The sequence below is a fragment of the Diuraphis noxia genome, unplaced genomic scaffold (assembly GCF_037042655.1).
Source record: "Diuraphis noxia isolate RWA-SAM2 unplaced genomic scaffold, SU_Dnox_SAM2 contig0005, whole genome shotgun sequence".
NCBI classification, from domain to species: Eukaryota; Metazoa; Arthropoda; class Insecta; order Hemiptera; family Aphididae; genus Diuraphis; species Diuraphis noxia.
The window spans coordinates 32,903,948-32,912,684 of NW_028301715.1; positions in this window are offsets into that span (position 1 = coordinate 32,903,948).

An 8,737-nucleotide genomic window follows, 5' to 3' on the forward strand; every position below is an offset into this window, starting at 1 on the left:
GTGACCGTTATAAGGATGTTTTTACTGCATTTGAAAATAAAATATGACTGAAAAATGCACTAATGTGTATAAGAACGTATATTAATGTAACTGATAATTTTTTTTTCTATCTAAAGTCAAAATTAAAAAAAAAATTGTATTTGCATGTTTTCATTTAATTTTTAAATGCTAACTTCTGAGAGATTTTTAACAGTAAATTTCAAATTCCATTAAAATTAATTTAATTTCTTAATTTTATAACTTCATTGAAAAAAGTTTAAACGTTTATAATTATGTAGAGTAATCAGAAAAAAAGTAAAATAAACGTTCCTAGTTACTTATTAATTTGAGAAGAAAAGTAGTTTATAATTACAATTTTGTTAGAGTATAATGAGTGAAGTAACTTAATATTTTATTTAAAAGTATCTTACCCAATAATATCACAATTCAAAATAAAGTTTAAGATTATTTCCAACAAACTTTTTGGTAAGCTGGACATACAAGATTTTTATGCTCATAATACATATGTAAATATATAGATTAAGAATAGTGTTTGGTCTTAACTCACACTGTGTGGTAATTCGCTATATAACAGACCGATTAAGTACACATTTTTAGGATTTTAAACATATATTAGTTATGACCGTCCATTAGTTACCTATTACCAGTACATATGTAGTTACGATTGTTGATATTAAGGTATTTATCAATTGTTCGTAGTTACTGTTACATAAATTGTATAGGTATGGAATTATAATTTATTACATTGTATTAAAATACGTTTAAAAACCGCGAGTTTAGCTTTTTAGCACACTCGCAAGTCGCAGAGTGAGCTTTCCTAACCTATTTGTCTACACCAACATGATCGAAATCATAATTAATGTCTAATTATGTAACATAATTTATAATTTTTCGTAAATTAATATTTAATGATGATAATCTCAATAATTTGTATGAACTATTTATATTTTTTTTTTTGGAAGATTGCTTTCAAAAATACATGTGAGCTACATGTAGATCACCTTAGGCATGGTAGGATTGTGAAAATGATTGTAAAACGATTGTGACTGCACCGTAATTCATAAGTGTACTATTTTTGGATGCAACTGATGATTGATGGATGATATGGTTAATTATAGTGCGTTATTTATAAGTGCATTATAAATACGCTGATATATACCTATATATATGTATATATGTATACGTCAAGGAAAGGAATCAAAAGTGTGCTAAACAGTAAGACTGTACATATTTTCTAAGGGGCACTATGCAGTGGCGAACGCAGGAAAACATTTCGGGGGGGGGGGGGGGGGGGTTGAAAAAATTTAAAGTAGATATTCATAAATATCATATTATTCTTACTGTATTTCACTCAGGGGCGTCATTTCAGGTTTTTTTTCGGGTGTGTGAAGTTTCAAGCAGGCCATTTTGAAATTTCACCAGGCCATATAAAAATAGATATACATACGTATATGTATATTATCCTGCATTCAATTATTTCCATACATTATAGACCGGTTATTACAATTTGATTTTAATCATATAAATAATTGTGCGTTCGTGGCTCGTGCATTGTTTTAGGCTTCAGCAAGGCGCAGGCCAGTTGTAACATTCTAAAAGTAAGGGATGCAACCGCACACCCTGTCACCACCCAAATGACTCCCCTGATTACACTTTTCTATATTTTATTTTAGTCACTTATACTATATACATAAATACATAATACATATGTAATATACATATTATATAATAATATAATATCATAGATAATAATTAATAACTAATTATTACAATTTGTAGGAATTTCCGGTAGACGGCAATTACACTCGTCGTCTGTTTACATTACGTACATCATCGGATTGGCGGCCTTCGATGTCGATAAGTTATTAATAAGTTATAACTTTATAATTTATAAGTCATACTCACTTCGAAACTGCATTATCATACACTTTATTGGTGATTTTACTGTATCCATTAATTTACAAACCACGAGAGAAGGGAAACTTTTTAATAACTAATAATTTATTTTTTGTACTTAACTACTATTTCGGGGGGTGTTTAACCCAATCCCCCCCCTTGCGTTCGCCCCTGGCACTATGTAATTTATATATTCAACCAACAATAATCTGAATATAACGTATCACACGTATACATTTAATCTTACGTGCAGTATGCACAGAAACACTAGGCGATGCACATGCGCAAAATAGGACGAAAACACGATTCGTATTGAGCATACGTACTTCTTATTTCTTACACTACGTACCTACGAGTATTTATCGCAGTTTTCACGGAATTCGTCTTATTTCACTAAGCGCTTTTGTTTCAATAGCAACTATTGAAATAGATATATTTTTTAAACCGTTTCATTTTAGCTGGTTGGAAATTATGTGACTATACTATCATTTGAAATGTCGAAGATTTCACATACAAGACAAATATAGCACGCCAGTCACAACTTAAGTGGTTAAAACCCGCTCTAAAATCAAATAATCTAAGAAATATATAAAAAAAATATAAAATATCTACTACACCAGTTATATTTTAACTATACTTATCAATCCAGCATCCATACATAAGAATCTTGGTTTCTTTTGACAAATATTAATTATGTAATTTGAATGGATTTGTATGGCTATTTTAGTTAATCTGTACATATTTTTGCACGGCTTCCAAAAAAATAGAAATAAGTAGTGCTGATGAAATAGTTCTTATAAGTACCATCTTCCGAATTTCTAGAACAGGATTCTGAGGTTTTTCTAGTTTCTATAATTTCGTACCATCACAATTTTTATAAACTTGTTTGTAAAAATTATAATTCAGGAAAAAATGGTTTCTTGGAATTTATCAATGACTTTTTTTTTTTTCCGTTTGAACCGACAGCAGGGGAGGATCTGTGTGAACATTACTAATCCCCAATCAATGACTTAGTTAATAGACCTGTGAGTAGGAAAAGTTATTGTTTGATTTTTTAAATACATTTACATATAATGCCATTGTCACACTGTAGCCATTTTTCTTTGTACACGCTGTGGCAGTGGCGTACTTAGGTATTTGTCATGGGAGGGTCCAGACAATTTTCATAATACAGATCCGTGGGGGGTTTTGCCCCCCCCCAATTACCTAACCTTTATTAAATAAATTTACCATATTTTATTTTTTTATATAAAAATTGAATTTATTACAATGAATTAACATATATCCATTTTGATGTTAATTATTTATTTTTAAGCATATCAAACAACATTTATATTACAAAATCAAATTTTAGTAGTATACAGTAACGGACAGTAGACACTGTCTTCGTCAAAAATGTTGTTATTTAAGACATTTTAACGTAACACAAAATTAACATGTAAAACGCAAAATAAAGTAAAAATGGTGGCTTGATGAGGCGTGGTCGTACGCTCAATCTGCGGAAACGCACTGAGCGTACGTACCGGCCGCAGTTGCTAGCTCCCGGATGGGTGACCACCCGGGATTTTTAGCAACATATCCTTGCCACACATACACAAACACGTGTTACAACCCTACCCACTTAAAAACCTACAAACAAATATACAAAAACATAACCCCTACCGTACCACCCCACACCCAATGGCCTATGTTACCGCGGGTTCTCCTTACAAAAAAAAAAAAAGTAAAAATTGTCGTTTACTGTTCAGTACCAAAACCAATAACAAAAGTAATCATTAATTACGATTATTTTGACTCGAATATTATCATATTCTCGATTCTGTAAATAGATCAACCATCAATATCCGCGGCAGGTTTTTCTACAAAACAGAAGAGGTCAATTTTAACTACTCTGTAGTTGGTCCCCCAAGTGGCATGGTAAACTAATAAATAAATAATAAACTCTTATCAATTTTCAATTGGCAACCAGACGACAAGACAACATGTGTCAACCTTGCATAACAATTTATGATAACATTTCTTTTCCGATTACGTAAATAAATAACATTTTTGTTACAACTTATATTTGCACAGAATATAAAAATATATTAAACTTTAGATACGTATTTATGGAGCCAATGGGAGGGGTCCGGACCGCATGGACCCCCCCCCCCCCCCCCGTAAATACGCCACTGCAGCGCTGTGGAAATCAACAACTTCAGCTACCGGTCAAAAATCCGCAAACCAACTACCCAAATGTCTCCCACGTAAAGGAGATCCGAAGCTAACGATCGGGGTTGTTACAAGCATATAATAAAAACCAATACTTTCGTTTTACTCGCCACAGGTAACCTCAAAAATCATAATATAATTACCGTTTATTTAAAAACAGCTTCAAACTAATACAAAACAAATCTTGTAAAAACAAATTTTACACTCAAGTGACTCACTTATGGATTCCAATCAATTATTTACACATCTATGTCTAAATAATTATATTGATCTTTCTTTGATGACCTTTAAAATGCAATAAGACCTCTAATCTCTCTTTCTTAACCACCGGCCACCATCAATAAACTTCTTTCTTTCTAACTAGTTTGAACAATATTTAACACTCTATGTATCCATTGCTATTTTACTCTATAATACAAGTAAACTGAAACATAAAAAAAAATGTACTTTGAGTCCTGCTACTTACAATTGACATTGGGTTAGTTCTAACCAGTGAGGATTATTTAAAATATTTCGTAGTGGCAAGCTGGAATGAAAAGGCCGGGGGTGCTGAAACATTTTTAGGGCCCTACCAACATATTATAAAATAAAAAAAAAACCAATTAATGCACTTTTCTATTTAATTTTTAGCAAATTTTACATTTTATTTTTATATTAAAATGTTTTGATAATAAATAAAAATTAATAGGAATAAATTATTATGGATGGCAAATATCTAATAATAAAGTTATTATTTTCAACATTTATAACTTTCGTAGTTTTACAATAGGTCAGGGGGCCCGGGGCACTTAAGCACCCCGGGCCAGTACGCCACTGATATTTGGCTACTAAACGTACCATTGTGATCGTCCAGAACGAACTGTTCACGCAGGTTCTCAGGTTCTGCCATTTACATTAAATTCAAAATAGAACATTATATTCTACCTATTTTTAAAGCGACAACGCACATTTGCAGGTACGGTTTCAGTTCCTGTCATGAAACCAAAATATGAATGAGTGAAGATGATCCAAAATATTTCTAGCCTCACCCAGAAAACATTTATTTTTTTTGTGCCTGCCATCATGTTTTGGGACAGAGAAAATTCTTCGATTTTTGGCTTCAGTACCTCGTTTGATAAGAAAGTGAATCTAGTAGGTACTTAGGGGGGGGGGGTCAAAAGTAAAAAATTCTCAATATTTTTGTTAATAATTGGGATAAACAAATTAAAGATTAAAGAAAAAACGGGAATTTTTACACACAATCAATTTTGGACAAAATCGATTTTGGTTTTTGATGTAACCTTAAAACAAATGACCAAATACATGACATTTTTACCAAATTTTTATATAAGTATATTCTATCCACTATATACCGCAGATATTTGAAATTTTCACTGAATGTTTATATAGGTATTTTCTATATTTTATAAGATTTTCAAAATATTTTGATTTGTTTTGAGCTGTTAATTTACATTTAAATTTTTCGACTTTTTTATCTATCTATATCGATAAAAATGTATTTGTTTGGTAGAAAAGCTTAAAAATGTAATACAAGGCTTCTAACACATTGTTAAAATAGCAAATGAAAAATATTAAAAATACATAGACATGATTTTTTTTATAAGCATTTAAAGTTCAAATTTTGACTAAATACGTAAAAATTACGGCAATGTTCAATTTATCTTATTTTTGGAGATGTGCAGCTATACTGAGAAATTGCCAAATAATTTTACCAAGAAGTGTTGGAAGAAGTTTATAATATCTGGTTGTCAGTTATGCTGCGTTGACCAGTATTTTTTATTACTAGAAAAATAATTCTTGAATTACATTTTTTATTATGAAATATACGAATTATGGTATTAGTGATTCTAGAGCTCTATGTGGTGTGCTTATAGTTTAAATTAACACTAATACCAATTACCTATCTTAGTATTCCCAAAAGAAATAAGAAGTGATGTTTTCGTAAAATAGTTATAAGGAATACGCTCATTGATGAATTTAATGCAAGATGAAAAATTCAATGAATTTTGTGATAACTACATACTAAAACTTCCTCAAGGTACGAATGAACGTAAGTTATTTCGATTTCATATATTACATTTTAAGATTTGATTTAAAACTTAACGGAAACTTGATGCGTAAATGATATTTTCTATATTTTATGCCTTTCTACCACTATAGTTCGCATTAAAATCATATTTACAGGTGAAATTGAAAAAATTTAAAATATGGTTATGACTAATTTTCACAAAAATAATGATTAGCAATTACCAAACGTAATTTTATTTATTTATCTATATGCTAATAAGAAAAAATATCTTATGTGAAATGTTTTTATTTTAGTTTAATTTGTTTAATAGAAGATAGATGTTGTTTTAGAAGTGTATTATTTTAAATATACTATTGTTTCATTGTTAATATTTTAATATTTAAATGGAAACAACGTATCGCTACATTACTATGGCATTCCACTCTACATACAGTTAAAAAATAATAAATGAAATATTGTATTATGATTTATTTATTTTATTTTTTTTTTTTGGGAGGGGGGGCGTTAGGATATAAGATCATCCAAAAATGGAAGTACTCTAAGTCATAATTGAATAGTCATAGTCATAATTATTCTATTTTTCTATCTCTTCATTACACGTTTATACGTCATATACCTATTGTTAAAATATTACCATTAAAAATAATGACTTGAAAAACGTCTTTGAGAAAAAATCTATTTTTGGCTTTTGCTATTGATTTTTTTTACGTTATGAACCACTCTATCATTTCCGTTTTAAGTTAAAATTAGACATTTTTTAACACGATTTTATATATTTCGATAAGCGAGAAGCGATACCTAATATTCATAAACTAAGATAATTAATATTTATCCAACTAAATATTTTATTTTCATCATAGGTATTACAAATTATATTATCTTTCATTTTGCTACTCTTATCACCTGTAGCAACTGCTCCTTTTACAACCCCTTAATATGCCAAGCCCCTATAGCATTAACATTTATCAAGTTTTTAAATGGTAATTGATACATACCTAATATACACTTTTACTTTCGCTGAATAGGGCCTGTAATTGGTGTTATCATGGAGAAAATAAGTCAAATCAAAACTTGACAACAAATTATAAATATTTTTTCCAAAATATTAAACAAGTAAAAATTACAAAATGTCTTATGAATATTTATGTCTATTATTGCGTGGTTTTATCGTTGGCGCTGGCGTTTAATACGTGCGTGTTTTGTGCAGAATTTCACTGTGCAATTTGCTATATGCTATAAATTATTATTATTTATTCATTTTTAATTGATATTATAGGAGTTTGATGGTTAATGTATCTTGAAAAAGCTATAATTAAGTTTTTTAGGGTTAAGAATAGGCAAACACAGCAGCCCCTAATGTGTTTATGTGTTATAAGTTATAAGTAATAAGCTAATAAATAATAATTAATAATAATAGTGCAATATAATCTATATAAGATAATGGATATTAATCAGAAAAATTATGAAAACCATTATTAAGAAAAGAGAAATGTCACTAATTTACCCAGTATATCAAATAAACATTTGTTCAGGTACTCATGATTAATTAATAGTTATTTTTATATCTTTGTGATAATAAAAAATAACTGTATAATTATTAGTTTTAAAAAATAATAAATGATTTTTTACTAAGTTATTTATTTTTCTAATATTAATGTCTAACTTTTACAAGTTAAAATAAAATTAAAAGTACCCAACATTCGACATTAAATTTGTAAACTATCAATTTATAAACCAATATGTTTTATTCACTGTACAATATTCAAGAGCGTGCCGATAATGATTTATTTTTATCGTGGTATGTAGACGATAATTTTTTTTAAATTTAAGCCAAGTTCTAGATAACTTTATTAATTTATCTATTTATTTAATAATTGTAATAATATACTTTTATTTTTTATTACGTTAACTATGTTTTTGAGTAGATATTTTGATCTGTTTTTCAAAATTAATGATGATTCCTGGTAGGTAGCGAAATTCATTCATGTTCGCCCAATTATTCATGTTGGTACTTTAGTTAAAAATAAATTATTCGATATTATTTCTCAATAATGAAAAAAATAATAAACAAAAAAAAATTAGGAAATTCACTCTGCACTATAATAGTATTATAGATTTTATGTGTATGTCAATGTAATAGACATCTCAAATTTTAAAACAGTAAAATATTATTGCATGTGAAAAAAGTTAATTGCCAGAGACGCGTGTGTATAAATCTCTGTTTCTTAGGATAGTTTATAATGTATTTCAATACATATTTATATTAGTACAACACGGCATGTTCAACTTTTTTTATATAAAAAAAAAATTATAAAATCTATGCTCCTGTATATCTAGAGACTATTAAAAAAAACTTAGTTGTATGCCAATACTGCTTTCTGTAGAACACCATACATTTTTTTTTTTTTTTTGGTAAAAGTAGCATAAAATTAGTTGAAAATATATTATGAAAATTTTATTGCGTGTTGAATAAAATAATATACGTAATGGTGATAAGTTTCATGTTCTTCGTGAATTACTATTTATATTTTTAAGTAGTAAAATAACTAAAACCCATTATTTTCAATTACTAATATCGTCAAAAGTTTAACTTCGAATTAA